The 15,378-nt window shown below is 36.7% G+C and overlaps 1 protein-coding gene and 1 long non-coding RNA gene across 9 annotated transcripts in view; one reads left to right on the plus strand and one right to left on the minus strand.

Moving 5' to 3' along the window:
- The window catches only part of LOC117172983, a 10,685-nt gene extending 10,109 nt beyond the window's left edge, over positions 1 to 576 (plus strand). The window contains exon 3 of the long non-coding RNA XR_004467090.1: positions 470 to 576. This is a non-coding gene — a long non-coding RNA (uncharacterized LOC117172983). The remainder of the gene's footprint in view (positions 1 to 469) is intronic.
- LOC117172978 overlaps positions 1 to 15,378 on the minus strand; it is a 283,642-nt gene that overhangs the window by 6,357 nt on the left and 261,907 nt on the right. The gene's annotated exons all lie outside the window — the stretch shown is intronic.

The raw sequence follows: 15,378 nt of genomic DNA on the forward strand, positions 1-15,378 counted from the left end.
CTGGGGTTGTTTCTCGAAACATGGGTTTGGGAGATTGCACCTATTCACCTACATAACAATATGAGAATTGAAAGCAAACTGAATGTTAAATCAAAAAGCATGGAAGAGGGAGCTCTTCTTAATATCTTGACACCAAAATCATGTCGATACACCTTACCGACTGCGAGTAAAGCCGCCCACGCTTTAACTTGACAGACTGTAAGAGATTCTATTATTCTCTGATGATAATACAGATTCCTTGAAAAATTTAATTTCTTACACCTGTTACAATTATAGTTTCATTCGAAAAAAGGATGCTTCTTTTGATCGCTCTAGTACCTTAAGTTGTAAGAATACGAGCGGGAATATGAACTTCTGTGGTTAGATTCGCAGCGGAGCGAAAGGAGAAATCATTTTTGCAAAAAAAATTAAATTTTACATATTTTGATTTCTAGTCTGTAAAGACATAAATAAATTCTGTTATTTACAGATAATAACACGGATTCCTTGAAAAATTGGATTTGTTACACCTGGCATTTTAATATGTATACTTTGGAAAAAGGGTTCTTCTTTCGATCGCTCTCGTACAGTAATGGGAAAGCACCTGCCTGTGATAAGAAGTTCTGTGGTTCGATTTCCAGCGAAGCGTAAGGAGAATATCTTTTATGCAAAAAAAGAATGTAATCAAAATTTTTTAGTCCATAGCTCTATCTAGTCTGTAAAGACGTTCAGAAATTATGTAATTTTCTCATGATAAAACAGATTCCTTGATAAATTTCACTTTTAACACCATGCATAACAATGCGTGTATATCTGAAAAAGGATTCTACTCTCGATCGCCATAGTAGTTTAATGAGAAAGACCCCCACCGGCAATCCGAAGTTCTATTGTTCGATTCCCAGCGGAGTGAAAGGAGTAGATCTTTTTTCAGAAAAAATTTATTAAAAGAATTTTGTATTTCAGAAATCCATATAGCCTGTAAAAAAGTTAAGAAATTCGGTTATTCTCTTATGATAATACATATTGCCAGATTTTATAGAGTGTTATGTAAAGTTTGATGCAATTAGAAAAGGGCTGACTATTTGGAAGTTGAGAAAAGTAAAAGTAAGTTCTTATTAAGTGTTCTTGCATACGCGTTCAGTTGATCGACGCGAAGTTGAATATTCTTTAATGGGTTTGTGTGTTTTCTTCGCATGGACAGCTATTTGTATGAATTATTCATATAATACCTTGAGAGGGAAGAAATCGCAGTTAAAGTCTGAACATAGTTTTGTAATTTCGTCTTCTTATCTTGACTATGGTTGAGATATGGGTAATTTTAAAATGGATTTCAATTTTATGTGCCGAAATGCCATTAAACTGAAGTTCTAAATAATAAAATGGTTGCTATCAGTTTTCATAGTTATATGTACTATGATGTACTTTATAACATGGCAGGGCTCCTCGACCTAGATTGCTTGTTTTCTACGCTATTTTGTGTATAAATTATTCTTTCGTATAAAGTAAAGCACTTTAAAGGTTTCAGAATAATTTGGGCGGGTTTAGTCATTCAAAATTATTCAAAAACAAGGATTTACTTGATTTACGTTGATTTTTTCGTAAACGTTCGCATCAAGTTCTGTACGGTATTCCACGTGGATATTTTTACTTGCAGTTATTTTACTTTTAAAATAATGTATAGGTCTAATATTAGTTTAAACGCTTTTGTCACTGAGGACTACCGTTTATTTTTTCAAACATGCATTTGAATTAAGCATAGCAAATAATGGAATTCTATATGCATATGGAAAAATGTATAGTTCAAAGAGCAAAATACTGAAAAATCAAATCAAGCAAAGTAAAATATTTCATAAAAATGTTATTTTTATTTTTGAAACAGTTAACTGTATCCGCAGTTTTAGTTAAGAGTGTGGAAAATGCAAAACGAAATTAGTAGAAAGGAGATAAATGAGGCCTTTGCTAGACTACGAAGAAGACAAGTAACAGGAGAGGATGGCTTGGAAAATAAAGCACTGAAATATGGAGGAATAGGGGTGAAAGAAAATATGTGGAGTATTTGATTGGAAAAAGAGAGGAGTAGACGAAGTTTTAATATAAAGAATAATAGAAATATTTTTTAAGACCAAGATAAGAGTGAAGATAGGTGAAAAAAAGAAGAGTCCGCTGAGCCGACTTCTATTTAGTTTTCTTCTGACAGACTTAGAGTATTATATGGGGGTAGGGGAAAGGGAAACAGAACTAGTTACAGGCGAAGTGTATTCACTAATTAATTCAGATGACGCAGTGCTTCTAGCGAATTATGAAAGCGGGATATATCTGATGATGAGAATGTTTGAAGAGTATTCAAGAGTAAAGAATCTAACAGTGAATGTAAATAAGACTGAGATGATCTATTTCTTAAATAACGAGCGTACAGTAGAGTACGAATGGAAGATAAATAGCCGGGTGGTGTAGTTGGTGAACGAGTTTTGCTACCTACCTAATATCCTACCGCTTTGTTTGATACAAAGCAGTAATACGCACTTTTTCGCTGTTAAAAAAAATCAAATTTGCAATGTTCGCCACAGGTCATGTATACAGTTTAGCGATAAAACAATTCTTATCAACCCGTAGCTCAGGAATTAGCGCTTCGCCATCATATCGGTGGGTACGGCCCTCAATGTATTTCAGATGGTCACTAATTCCCGGACCAGCGCACAGTTGGATGAAATTAAAAAACCAGGTTCCAAATAACTTGTGGCTGGTTATTCTTAACCGACTTTTAATCATATTTTTAACTCAAAATTGAATTTTGAAGAGATTTATGTGGCCTAATTTTGGATTTTTTGTCTTTAAACTTTTATGTTAATGTAATGAGCGAAGCAAAAGTAGATTTTTTTGTTCCTTTTTTTTTGTTCATTTTCGTGGAAAAAATTTGTTCTATGATCAGTTTTGCCAAACTTTGAGCGCGTGAGTAATTAAAAGCAAAAAAATTACATTCCTAAGTTAATTGTTATAAATAAAACAACTTAATAAATAGTCGAAACTATGGATTTTTCGTTTGCTCAGTAAAATTATGAGTTAAATTATTTGCTTTCATCGAAAAAATAATACTCGATCATAAAAATTTTTTATCCAATATGTTTTATTAATTGCATAAAGAAATTATACAGGGTCTCTAAAAAGTCCCGGTAAGGTTGAATATTTCTTCAGGTAAAATAATTTTCAAAAAAGTGAAGATCATTCCTGAAGTAAATTTCAACGAGGAATTCAATGGTGACCTTCATTTTGACCCCCTTTTTTACATCTGCAATCGATAGAACGGAAAATTCTACGTTCAGGTACGTACCCAAGTCTTGGGTCAATTGTAATGTTCAAGGTCAGTTAGAGGTTATTTGAAATTAACAAAGTTTTCCAAGAGGTCAGTGCAATTCCTGAAGTAAATTTCAACGAGAAATTCATTGGTGAGCTCTGTATTGTTCGTGGTGATGATCTTTAAGGTTTTTTCTCAAGCAGTTTACGTTTACGTTTAGCATTACCCGGGAACAACGACGAGGACGCAGTAAATTCTGTTCCCTTTGGGGTGCTTGATTAGCGTGAGTCCCCTTGCTCCTCATGTTTCAGGATGCTTGATTAGCATGAGTCCCCTTGCCTCTCATGTTTCGGGGTGCTTGATTAGCGTGAGTCCCCTTGCCTCTCACGCTTCAGTGAAGTTGTTCGAACTGGAAATCTTGATCTTTTTGACAAAAAGCTATGCGATTGTAAATATGAGTTACAGCATTACGAATCATCTCCCTATCAATCAAAGTAGCCTGTTGCAGAATCCGATTCTGCAATTCTTCTAAGCTTTGCGGTTGTTTTGAGTATACTTTGCTCTTTGAATAACCCCAAAGAAAATAGTCGAGAGGCGTCAGATCAGGAGATCTACCAAGCCACTCGATTTCACCCCTTCTTCCAATCCACCTTTGAGGGAACTGAGTATCCAAATATGCTCGAACCTCCCTAACGTAATGAGCCGCTGCTCCATCCTGCTGGAACCAAATATTTTGAAAATTATCACCTGTAATCTCCCTTATCCTTGGTACAATTTGGTTTCTGAGAAGCTCTTCATATGCAACGGCATTGATATTACTATCGATAAAGAAAGGGCCTATCAATGAACCAAACTAAATATAAAAATATTGATTTTTTACGGAAATAGCAGAGTTTTAAAGTAAAAATTAAATTTTGTTGCTAAAATAGCACTCCCCCTTTGACCATTAAAAAATCACAAAGAACGATTGTTCAATAGCACTAGTGTTATATCTTGAATATCTTATACAAATTTTAAGGCAATCGTCGAAGCTGTTCTTAAGATATCCTACTCACCGACTTTGAAACCCTCGTGTCGAGGAAAAGGCGTTTAAGTTCAAAAAGTTGAAAATCTGTAAAAAAAGATTATATACTAATCTCAAAATCCTCACTTGCATAGAGTCATCGATACCAGGACCACATTTAGGAAAATGTAATAAAAAATCGATAATTTAAAACCCAAAAAGGTATGGTTATACTCGCCTTGGAAGATGTGGACAACGAGGACTTGATTGATGCTGAAGGCATAGGTTCTAGGGATAATGAACATCATGTACTGGCTCCATTAAAACGACATCCGGATATTAATAACGATGATGTGGATGGGGAAATCCCAGAAAAATTACAGCACCTTGAAAGGAATTTTGGTCATGCTTTACTAGAGTTCAGATATGTAGAACCAACTCTAGGAATTCTCTGTCCAAAATGGACATCACAAATGATATGCGTGCACTAATAGCACATCTCGACAGCGAGGTTTTACCTAAGTATTTGAACGTAGCACAAACTGCGTTAGAGGGTTAAACTCTTGTATACTGTGCAGCTGCAACCGCCAGAACGTTGGGCCGGAAAAATAGGCCTGCAAATGCAGTTTTTGTCCCAGCAAGGTATCGAGGTCCACCATGGAAGCTCAGGTTGGATATGGATGTCAGCAAAGTAAGGTGCAAACTGGGTCGATTAACTCAATATAAAAAAGGAAATAGAACCAGAAAGCTGATAAACCATGTTACTAAAAGGATCCACCCTGGGCATCTAGAGACATTAACACCAGCAATATTGGATGAGATTATAGACTCCCAATGACAGAGACTTGATTTTCTTACTGTCAGACTGCGTCGGTACAAGAAAAGTAGTGCACGAAGGCAACAAAATCTAAACTTGCAGACAGCTGGAAGAAGGTTCTTTCGTGAACTGAGAGTAAAGCCAAAAACCAGCAAGACACCGAAGTGCCTCAATTTAAAGATATGACTAACTATTAGTCGGTTGTTTGGCGAAAAATGAACAGATGCAATTTGGACACTGTGTTGTTGAAACTGGAGGAACCAAGGGCAAGCAATAGCCCTGAAATGCGACTGACAAACATCACAGCTTTAGATGTTTTAGCGGTCTTGAAAAGGGCAGGTAATTGGAAAGCTCTAGGTCCGGACATGGTGCACAACTTCTGGTACAAGTACCTGACGAGTGAGCATCTTGCGTTGGCAAGGTGTCTTCAGAAGATCATTGAACGCCCAGATTTGATGCCAGGATTTATGCTTCAGGGTAATACGTATATGTTACCAAAAAAAAACTTTCAGAAAGATGAAAAAAGGTTCTATCGTAAACTGAGAGTAAAGCCAAATAACCAGCAAGACACCAAAGTCCCTCAATTAAAAGATATGACTAACTACTGGTCGGGTATTTGGGAAAAGATTAACAGATGCAATTTAGTCACAGCATGGTATAAACTGAAGAAAGCTATAGCTCTGAAATGTAGCTGACAAAGATCACAGCTTCAAATGTTTTAGCGGTCTTAAAAAGAGCAACTAACTTTAAGGCTCAAGGTCCAGGGTACTACGTATTTGTTATCTTAAAAACCAGACCCTCAAAATCCATATAAATTTCGACAGATAGCCGGTCTTCCAACAATTTACCGAAAACAGACGAAGCCGTGGTAGATCCCACTCCCCGCGATAGGAAGAGAGAGAGAGACCACCCTGAAGGTGGAAAGAGAAGAGGAATCTGCATCCAGGGACACCAGGAATCAGGGAAAGACACGGAGAAGAGCTCGACCCGAGGCGGTTTTTATCAAACCGGCCGAGGGTCTGAGCTATGCCGAGGTTTTAAAGTACCTCAAGAAGAAGGTAAAGCCTGACGCCCTTGGCGTCAACATCAAGGGGGTCAGACAAACAAGAAAGGGCGAGGTTCTGGTGGAACTGAGGCATACATCAAAGGGCAGAGCCGAGTTCTCAGGTTCCAACAAAGGAGGCGGTCATTGAAGGGGGTAGCGTGCGCGAGCTTGTCCCCCGCACCGAGATCGAGGTCTCGGACCCCGACACAACAGTAGACGCCGAAAAGATCAGAGCGGCCGTGAGACGTCATTTCGCAAACCAAGCTGCCGGAGATGTAAAGGTCTGTTTCACGAAAAGGCCCTTCCGAGACAATCTGAAGGGTTTCGTGAAGCTGTACGAGGAACTAGCTGCAAGGCTGGTATGCGCAGTGTACATAAAGGTGGGGTGGGAGTCCTGCCGTGTAAGTAAAAGGATGGAGGCCACGAGATGATACCGCTGCCTAGGCTTCAGCCACGTGGCAGCGAAATGCGAGGGTCCAGATAGGACCAAATCATGCTGTCGATGCGGAAAAGAAGGGCACAAATCCGTAGCATGCGAAAGCATACCGCAGCGCTACCTCTGCAACGCAAAGGGAGATAAGCCACGGACAGACCATCGTTTGGGTACAAGGAGTTGCTTGGCGTTCAGAGAGGCAGCCTCGTTGAGGAAGCCTCTGGACGTTCAAGCTAACATTGTAGCTGGGCGCTCCAAAAATAGCCCAGATAGCCAGGAGAAGACCAAGTTGGCATAAAAGAAGAGGGCAGAAGCGCGGCCAAAGAAACAGCTCCCCCTAAAGTAATGAGAAAGCGGTTCCGGGAGGAATTATGCCAAGGAGAAAGGCTGTTGTTTTTAGTCGGTCGTTGGTAGCATCACTTTATTTAATGGTCAAATTAAGATATTGATGTATATTAATATATATTCGGATCATTGTAGTGATTCTAACAATATCCCGACACTACCGAGAAACGTGGACCCTTCTCGTTGTGTGATAGCACATTTTCCACCTTCCCTCATAAAAAGAATATATTGATGGCTGTCGCAAAATCGCTCAGAAAGAATATACGCACAGACATAATGATGTAGCGGCCATTAAACGTCAACAACTTGCCCTGGACCTGAGACTCTTAGAAGAATGGATGCCTTCCAAAAGATATATTCTAATGTGCGTTGTAGAAAGCAAAGCTTAAATCTCATATTGGAATGTTACTATACAAACGGATCATTAGATCCGAAATTTAAAGTCAACCTGTACAACTAAGATCCACAAGTATAGCAAAGTATGGCATGAAGTAAGGACAATGTGGAGGAATATGTTGTTGACAAATCGTTTATCACATATATTTATATTACATCTGAATAATAAACCTAAAGGTAAACAGAGAGGGTCTATTATAGAGTTCTGGACAGGCTGTTAAAGAGTTATCCCGTTAGGACCTTCTTAGAACTTCTAGATAGAGCATGGATAAAACAGCGTTACAGAAATAGTCTGGCCCATCCTATTTTTCCTGATCAGCGCCCGACCAGAAATAGAGTGACTAGCCGGGGTCCTTCTAAATCCCAATCGCAATTTCTGCTTGGGATACTGACAATTTTCTCTTTGGGGAAAATTCCCAGTTTAAACATTTTTTTCAAATGTATTCAATTGTCATGAGAAATAATGTGAATATAATATTTGTATAACTTGTTTTTAGCACAGCATTATACTGTAGACAATTGAAGAAAATATAAAGTAGAATTTTCAACAGTTTATTTTTTATCAGCTGAATTTTTCAGTTTTGAAATTGAAAAAAAATTGAAATGTTAAAAATTCAAATTGAACTTTTCTTCGACTTTCAGCTGCTTAAAATCAAATTTTTTATTTCCGTTAAAATTTTATTATCTACATTCTTTAGAGCTCGAATTCCAGGAAAAGCATTGGAAATTTAGATTTTTTCGTTAAAAAATAAAAACCGTATCATATGGTTGAGAATTTAATTATTTTGTTTAGAAGTTTTAAGTTTTGGTTGAAATTATAACATTTTTCTTAGTTTAAACTTCAACTGCTTTGGTAGAAAATTGAACTAGTCGGTTATAAATAAACCCATTCGAAAATGAAAGCACGTCGAATCGAAAATACTATATTTAATTCTACAAAAAGGACATGTCCAATAGTTATACATTGTCATTTCACTTATTTTAAAGAAGGTCGTACAATTTTAGAAAAACTGCTTTAAGAACAACTTGACGAGAAGGACGTATTCATCATACTTAAAAATAAATGGGAATTTTCTATTCATTCAATAAATTTCGTGAAACCTTACAATGTTCTGACTAATGTTAGCGATTTGAGGAACGGATAACTTTCAACAGATCATTTAACTTGGACAGAGGGATCAACAAATGAAAGTCGCTGCTTGACTTAATTCATAAGGAAGTCTTTTGGCATCGTTTGCTTGCGAAGCGGGTCAAAATTATATTTCCTTACAGAGGAAATATGTTCAAAAGGTGATAATGATGCAGATTCATATAATTTAGTGGCGGTCGAATAAACATTTTGTTAATCAGGATTCTATATTCTGGTTTTAAACTCGAATTTCTATTAATAATAGGATTTACGCGAGAGATAACCCCGCGGAATTTCCCTGTAGTTTTACGGATATGTTCCTTCAAATTAAGACTTTTAGGTTTATTTTATTTTCATATCTTTTGCTCGTGGTATGTTACATCGTCGACGTTCTGAACTTCTACCCTCTACTCTTGCCTAGCAACGGCCAGCCTGGACCTTCATGCGAATAAGTCATTTTCAAGCTGATCGTTCAGTTTTCTTGCGTTCTCTGTATCGCTTTGACTAATTCTTATTTTTAAATATATGAATCGTGTTTTACTCTCAGAATCCGTTAACTTCCTATTTTATTAAATATTCAGTATATATGTTTATGAAATTTACCCTATAGGTACTTTATGGAATTTTTTCATTTTATTGATTCATCAAATAATTTTGGTGATCTATTTTGGCGGGCTTTCTGACTGAGAAAAGAATTGATTCTGACTTTGCTACATCAATTTTTATTCTCCAAAGCTAAGCCCATGTATCAATGATTTCAAGAGCTTTGGGTACACCCGCTCGGATAAATTTCTCTCTTGAAAGTATCGGGTCAATTTTGACTAAGAATTTTCTGCTAGAAAGATAAAAATGTATGAAATGAATAAGTCCTCTTGGAAAATCGTAATTTATTAGATTTCTGAGCAGTCCTACATGCGAGACTCTACCAAAAGCTTTTTCTACATCGAGGAAAACAGTTCCAGTATGTTTTCTTCAATTTCAATTCAAACTAATGGCTTCGTTGAGCTTAAGCATCATGTGCTGCGTAGAGTGACCTTTTCTAAAACCGTATTGTCGCAGTTTAAGGATGCTATTTTTCTCGAAGTGATAGTTTATGCGAGTGAGTATTTTTTTTTTATTTTTGTTCATTTTATTGAGAAGACTTATGGACCTGTAGCTAGTTGGATAATATGGATCCTTGCCTTTTTTCTGAAAAACTAAAATGTGAGCTATTTTATATGAATTAGGAAAGTAGCGTAGTTGAAAACAAGCATTGAAGATAGTGGCAAGGAGAGTGAGACACGAGTTCGGAAGTCTTTTGAGGACGAAATTTGCAGTGGAATCTGGACCGAGTGCTTTGTTGTTTTTTTGTAGTTTTAGTTTGTTTTGTTAGTTTCCTACGGCTTATTTTCTTGGAATTATCAGTACTTGGGATTTTAAGAAAAGGCGGAGACAATTTGTTAACATTCAGCAATGTTCTGTGGGTCAGATTGTTCGTCATGTGGAGCGAAGTTACTTTTATAATTTGCCGCTAGGAGATTTGCTTTATCGGTAGGGGTAAGTGCAAACGTTTGATCTGGATTTTTAAGATCGGTAATATTAGTTCGCGGCTTCATTAGAACTTTAGTGAAACGATATATAAAGTTATCTTTAATTTAAAGTTTACCGACTTCTTTATATCAATTTTTGCATCTGTGCTCTTGAACTTTAATTGCTTTAGTTTTCAGAAGGTAGTTAATGATGTTTTTAAAGATACAGCAAGATACAGGCTTTTTCACAATTAGCGAAGAGGCTTAGAAGAACTGGTCGATGATCTGAGTCTAATTCATCAATGGTGCTCGAACTCCCTGAGATACCTTAAGCGCGGACGGTACAGAGAGTTCGACGCGTGTCGGAAACTGGTACAATACTTGTTAGAAGGACTAGTGCTCCGTCCACTATTTGCCAGTCGTAACTTCTAGCTTTAGTAAGACGGCACGTTACACAGTTTCAGTAGAGTGGTTCCACGTGTCTGTATTTATTTACTTATAATATACATAGTAAAATGGAAACTTGATACTATAGTACGTTTTTAGAAGAGTTAATAGGTACGTGAAGAAGAAAAAAATAATATAAATTTGTTGTCTGCGGGCAAGAATGTGCTCTACTCTCATAAAAAAATACATCTGAATCAATGAAATATTGGTTTGAAGCATTAAACAGTGCTTTCGCGCTCGGTAAAATGCATATATTATCATTTCAAAATCATATGCTATTGTTTCTTATTTTCTTGAATCAAGTGAAATATTATTAAATTATAATAATTATAATAATAATTATTTATATATATATATATAATTTACAATAATAATTTAAGTTCTAGGGATGACCGACTTGGCTGTCAAAAAAAATAAATGACAGAGTGTCTGAACCAGACTAGCGCAAATCCGTCAAGGTGGAAGGGCATAGCGAATAAAACTTCCTCCTGATTCAGAGAATCAACATCCCTACCCTCTTCAACCCTATCCAGAAAAGTTATGACGCATGATTCACCCTGACCTGTGAAAGTAATATTCCATTGTCTTGCTATCTGTGATAGGCTTTTTCTCTCACGACGGCACGGTTGACCTACTCCTCATTGGTATTGTTGATCTACCGTACGACTATGTGTTGGGTAACCCAAAAAAATTAGGTTAAAATTTTCGTTTTGTTCGAACATATGTCCCTCTCTATAAGGGGGAGTTTGATTGCACAGCGTGCGGCCCAAGTTTGTAGCACTATTACTTGGGTGGCCTCTTGTTTGGGAAAAATTGGTTCATTTGTCTCTTGTCTTCCCGATTCAACGTGTTGCAAGTCGGCATATATTCTGTTACGCGTATGGTAATTTTTGGCCGTGGTACATGGACCATGACTGTCTAAATACGAGTTCGAATTTTGAAACCCAGGCGGATAATTATTTTGTAAATACTCCCCACTTATTAAATAATCTCTCATAATTTGGCGGGCTGCAGAAGAAAAGTTTGGGACAGTCTTTGGGGTAACCACATCCATAGGCTGACTGGTCTAATTGCGGGGTATTTAGATATTGAACCCCCAGTCCCGTTATCAATCCGCCTGAAAGTGCGAAATCCAGCGCTCTCCCTATGTTGACAAATGTCGTCGAACAGAGCGGAGGCAGAGTTTCGAATGACGTCTCACCTACCCCCACCGTCCCTAACAGATCCACATTTGTCTGAGCAAAGTGAGTTGTGCAATTTTTTGTATTTAATTTATTATTAAAGGGAGCAATTAAATTTACATCAGAAAAATAAACGGTTCTCTTACCATCCGAATGGTGCGCCGTGCTGGTTGGTCGCCCTAATTCGGCCCGAGAGTTGAATTGGGGAGTTAATTGTGGGTTAGATCTGTTTTCAATGTCAAGCGGGGTGGCGTATCTGGCCACTCATATCTGAACTCAGTGTTTCTTTGATTTGCCGGTGGAACTTGGTTAATTTGCGGCCTAGTGTCCGTAATTGTGCTAATTGATGCCGTACTAGTGTTTGTAGTACCCGTCACGGTGGAAGTAAACGTAGATATTGGGGCCCTATCCTGCACCTCGCTGATATCCGAAGGCGTACGTCTAGACTCTAATAATCTAGATTATTGGTTGCTTAAACCTTGCAAGGATAGGCTCCGTCTAACTGGCGAGCGACCAGTCTCATTTGTATTATTAAAAGTCTCATCATTTGCAATTGATAAGTCTAGGGGAATTTTGTGTCTGTCTGACTGGAAAGCGACCTGATTCGATGTATCTTCGCCGAGCCCTGTCCACCTGGCCTCCCCTACAAACCTTCGAAAATAACTGATGGCCCTATCCACAACTATCTCCCGTGTGCCTATAATATTGACGAAGTAAGCTTTCAAGATTCCTCGGATTCCATCCGTACTAAGACTTGTCAGCCAACTAAAATCTTGTTCTCTGGCCATGATTGTCGAACAATAAAAAAAGTAAAAGAAAAACAAGGAAAAAGAAAACAATTAATGTTTAAAATAATTTAGTAAACTCAACTTTATCTTAACTGTAGACCAACGGAGAAAGCGAGAGAGAGCAAATAAACGAATTTTCTATGTTAAAAGAAAGACCGCAATAATTTAATTCACTTGATTGAAATCAAGATTTATTGATTTAGAAGTTGAAATGAGGGGAAAAAATAATAATAAATTTTGCAGATGTTTTCAATTTACAATTTACTCTAGACCCCCCCCCCCTTTTTAAAACAAAAATTAAATCAGCCTGGTTTGCAAATTATAACGAGAAAAACAAAACTGCGTAAGATTTCCGTTGATAAAAAACACATTACATCCGCTACACGATATCGACCACCGAATCTTCGCTCAACTTCCCGCAGATTCGTAAATGTACCTTCACCTGTTAACAACAAACAAAAAATTATACACATAACTCAAGAGAACACCACAATTCACTATCCGACCTAACACCGAGGGAGCAAAAAAACAGAACATTTAAATAATGTTTGGAAAAGTTCCCGGAACGAATTCGACAGCGAAGTTTCTTAAATACCGCTTCGGGAGACGACGAATTTCTCGATCCGCTCTCCTGTCACATTCCGCAAGACGGAAAAATTACTCTTACGGACATTTACCGTAGGACGCTCTCAAACCGCACCAAAACCGTGAAAATTCATTCCGCACAATGAAAATAATATACACATTTTTCAGAGAAAATAAAACAGTTCAGGTTATTATTAATAAAAAAAAATTAAATAAATTTTCTCCTACTATCATTATACAAAATACAAACACATTGTATAAAAACATAAAATTCATCATATAAATAGTAGGTGTAAATATACAGGTTAAAATAAATTCTAAAAAAAAATCAACCACCAAACTTTTTAAAGTAATTCATGCACATTGATCAAATAAAATCGCTTTGAAAGAGAAATCCCTCCAAAACTTTCTTTTCGTCCATACGACGGTTGGGCACCACTTATAACGAATATTTTCCCACACACCAAACGGTCCTGAGAGAATATTCATCGACGAATAAATTAGCTCAAGTAAACAATAATAATTTAAGTTCTAGGGATGACCGGCTTGGCTGTAAAAAAAATAGATGGTAGAGTGGCGTGGGCGATGACCTGTAAATCTTAATCATGCAAAAACAAGGAAATTATCGTCGCCCAAGTCAAGATAACGGAACACAAACTATGCTGAGATATATTTCTGAATGTAATATTTTTAACCTTAAAAAAAAAAACATATTCTCTTTAACCTCAAATCCGGCTCGACAAAACTCTTGGAGCAAAGAGAATATTTGAAAAAAAAACACTCCAAAATATTTAAATTAGCGTCCGTCAACCGTACACTTAAATCGCAATACACAAGACGAGATTCCAACCCAAAACAAGTACTACGCTTTCATGACATTTACGTTGACCGAGTAATAATCGCCATGCCTTTATTTTTACCAAACATTTTTTGCGTTCGCCCGCTATGAGGCGAATTCAAATACTTTTACATATTAATTACCTAATATTAGACGTAGGGCAAAGCCATCTTACCTTTTAACACCGTAGCAAAAAAACTGGCGTCGTCTGGACAGCCAGACTACACCTCCAGGACCTTTATTTATCCACTACAAATCTCGGACTCAGCCGTACAACATTTGGTTTTGTCCACCAACAATAGTTAAAATCTTCGAATTCGGCCGTACAACTTTACTCCACCGATAGGTACAAAACTATTTCTCAAAAACGGAGCCAAGGAAAACCAAACAGTACCACGGAGGTCTGACACAGAATGAGTAACTATCTTTAATCTTTTCACCGTTAAGCTCCAACCATACAAGGAAGGGTTGCGCAGACGGCCCGTTTATTGCTTATGCACCGCGTTACAGTGTCTCCAGAACGTGGGATTTTTCGGCCCCCACCACTCTCCCATCTGAGAGCAACACATTCAAACGTAGCGTCTCGGTGAGTCGGCTCTGCTACATGTTGCGTAGGCCAGCCTCCTGTAGAGCCGAAAATGTACGAGCCCGAGCCGCCCCGACTTCACGATTCGTTTTTGGTAGCTAACTGGCTATTTGGAGGAATTTTTAAGTAAACTGAATTTTGCAGGGTGTCAAGAGAATAAAAGTTCAGGCAATTTTGCTATGTTTTATAATTTTAGAAAAAATAAGGAAATTAATTATTATCAAGCCTCCTTGCGCAATTTTGTTGCACATTTAAAAAAAATTTATTTTGGTCTAAAAATTGTGCTTTCAAATTTTCGTAAGTTTAAGAGATATTCAGGAATTTTGAAACGATTGGGAAATAATTAAAATTTTTTAAGTATTTTTTAAGGTTTCACGAAAATGAAAAAAAAATTCTTTTAGGTTGCTACGAATAATTAATATAATTTTTTATTTCAAAAATTGATTTTAAAAAATTCCAATACATTTCAAACTATGTTTTAAATAATCAATCAAGCATTTGAAGATTTTAAGGCAATCTTTTTCATTTTGCCGAATTTCAAAGAAAATCAGAAAAAATTTAAATAGTTTTTAATGATTAGAAGGCTTAGAAGGCCCGACAACATTAGAAACAGAATTTTTTCAAGATTGGTAGGAACATTTTTAATTACTTTTTATTGAAAAAAACGTACTTCATGAGAATATTAAAAAAGGTTTTCAAACATGTGAAAGGATTTTCTAAAATTTAAAAGAAGACTTTAGAAACTTTAAAGGAATTCCGAAAGATTTCAAGGAGGTGAAACTATTTTTCTTAAAATTCCTGGGAAAAATTTAAAAGATTATGACTCAACTATTTCACATCTTGAATTAAGAAACATAATTCTTATTAGGCCTTCTTGTGCAATTTTGTTACACAATTTTTTAAACGATATGTTGCTTTAAAAATCTACATTGAAATTTCAGTAAGTTTAAGAGATATTCAGAAATTTTGAAAGGATTCAAATATAATCAAAACTTGTAAAGATTTT

The sequence above is a fragment of the Belonocnema kinseyi genome, chromosome 5 (assembly GCF_010883055.1).
Source record: "Belonocnema kinseyi isolate 2016_QV_RU_SX_M_011 chromosome 5, B_treatae_v1, whole genome shotgun sequence".
NCBI classification, from domain to species: domain Eukaryota; kingdom Metazoa; phylum Arthropoda; class Insecta; order Hymenoptera; family Cynipidae; genus Belonocnema; species Belonocnema kinseyi.